A 2690-nucleotide genomic window follows, 5' to 3' on the forward strand; every position below is an offset into this window, starting at 1 on the left:
GCTCTCTTTCGGCAGCAGTACAGGTTTATAATGACTTAAACTGTGTTTAAAACCATAACTTGGGAATAGAAAAAAATTAAGGGTGAAATAAGACTATGAAATATATCCTCTTGGGTTTGAAGCTTTTTATCTCATTCAAACTTTGACTTTTCCCAGACTCTTACTCAGATCTTCTGCTGTACATGACTGTTCAGGTTAGGTGGGGGATGTTCCCAGGTCAACAGCCATCTGATCAGGTAGTGATTTTTGCCCTCCTTCTTTCATATTTGAGCTGATTCTATGTCTGACATACAATGCAATATACCTCCCCTCAAAAGTATACAACTAAAAAGCTGAGTTACATACAAATAAAGTAATTTCAGATGCATGGGGAAGCCTTTAATTAAAAAAAAAACACTAAAATTCCGAAGTAAAAATTAAAATCCTTTGACTTCAAGGGAAGTAGTTTTTTTCTTCTACAGCGTGTTGTCTGCTATATTCTACTTTGGGCAACACTATTTTAAAATTCATTGGTAAATGAAAATGATTAGCAGCCTGGATTGGTGGCATAAAGATGAAACTGTGTAGGTAAATATTGCTGGTCTATGTGGTAGTTATATAACAGATACAAATAGCATGCATGGAGTGATGTTTTTTTGCAGAGTCTGCAAGAGGTGTATAGCACTGAGAAAGCCAATACAAAATAGTTCTTGTGTGTGGAATATAAGATATATCTCAAGGGATGTGAGGGAAATTTCATTACTTGAAAATGTAAATCTTAATACAGTAGGAACTATGGAGTGGACAGTTCTGTACAGGATTTAGTAATTTTCCCCTATTTTTATCTTTAGTGAAATTGATCTTTTTTTGTCAGTTCCACCAGTCTTGTAGGTAGTGTAAGTTGGCACTTCAAATATCTCTTATTTTAATAGGAGGAAGGAACAGCGAGAGTAATGGAAAAGATCTCAATTGTTACACTACTGCCTAAAGTAAGGTTTGCAGAAAATGAGCTTTCCATTAGCTGGATGAGGTTGGTGACACGAACAGATTCTGGGTGCAGCCCAGTGATCATCAGAAATGTGATGACTGTGTCAGAAATGACACAAATGTGTGGTGGTAAGGCAGGCGGGAGGTCAGGAATCCAGGAAGTCCTCTCGAGTCAGGCACAGCAGGGGACAGGGCTGAGCATAGACCTCCCTACACAGCTCAGTAAAGGACTAGGGGCTTCAGCCTGAGCTTAAATGGGCCAGTGGAGGGAATGTGTGGATGGGGGTCTCATTTGAGGCTGTTCAGGGCAATTAAGGCCTATTGATGCACTCAGGCTCCAAATAGACTCTTAACTTTTCTAGGTAGCTTTTATCAGAAGAATTGCTTTCTGTATAAGGAGAAAAAAAATACTTTCCTCTTGGATTGAGCTTTAGCCACTTTAATTTTCACCCCAGCAGAGTTCCCTGTTACAGGGATTAAACAGTGCCAAGTGCTGCTCTCATTAAGAGCACCTGAACAGCATATTCTTTGTATAAAGTTTACCCTTCCTATTAATTGAGGTTAATTGTAGCTTTGCAATAGCTACCCACAAGAGGAAAAAAAAATTAGTGTTTCTACCTCTGAGCTATAATTTTTATTTATAATTTTTTTTACTATGATTGAAGGTACAACCAGTTAAGACGTGGTAGTTCAAGGCACTATGCACCCACACATACCCAAAGACAGATGCTATCCACCCTCCCACCCCCAAAAAAAGTCAGAAAATAGCATAGGAAAGAAGCCTCACAACATTCACACAAAGTGAAAGTTGAGAAGTCTGTGGACTTTGACTTGCCCATGTTTGCAGAGGAAATATTTTTGACCTGAAACTGTGAAGTCAAAAATGTTAGCTAAAAGACCACTGTCACAACAGGTGAGATGGTAGGAAGGCATTCAAAATCAGCATATTTCAGAGAGAAGCTCCAAAGGAATAGGTTTTATTCTGGGTTTTGGTTTTTGGGTTTTTTTCCTTTGGAGACTGTAGCCAATGTTTATCAATTGAGTTAACTCATTTTGTATTTATGTTCATTGTTCTGAGACAAATTGTCCCTGTGGCAAGAGTTGCTAAAATACTTAAGTATGACATTTGTTTCCCTTGACTAGAGAAAAATCCTCTAGTTTATAAGTGCTCTTTGAATAGTAGTCCCTGACCCAGGGAAGCTAAGTTCAGCAACAATAAATGCTGTGTCTTGTCCCTTCAGAAAATAAAATTGAGGACCTTGGAAAGTTCTTAGAACTTGCTGCTGACCAATATGCCTCCTATTTCTGTCACAGTGTTGGGAGAATGAACTTATAAAGACTTCTCAGAGCCCCATACCTATGTCATCACCTAGAATAGCTTTCTTTTTTACCAAGTTATCTTTGTCATGCAGTTTGTATTTCCTTTGTTAATATACAGATTTTTTTACGGATACTTCGGGAGGATAGTAGTTGCATTACTTGTACTGGAAGAAAACTTCCCACCAAATGTTAACATATAGCCTGGAGGGGACTGTTCAGCCAGGCTTATAAGGAAATAGCCAATAACAATGGTATTTTACTGTTCAGCTGGGATAAATCAGTCTGCTCCATCTTGTATCTAACGCACATGTGACTCTAATCATAATTATTCTTTTTGTCACCCAGTTCTTTGTGGTTTCCATCTCAGCAATACTCATTGTCAAAGAGCAATTTCACTTGTTGAG

This window comes from Egretta garzetta, unplaced genomic scaffold (assembly GCF_000687185.1).
Source record: "Egretta garzetta isolate BGI_Z169 unplaced genomic scaffold, ASM68718v1 scaffold306, whole genome shotgun sequence".
In the NCBI taxonomy this organism is placed as follows: Eukaryota; Metazoa; Chordata; class Aves; order Pelecaniformes; family Ardeidae; genus Egretta; species Egretta garzetta.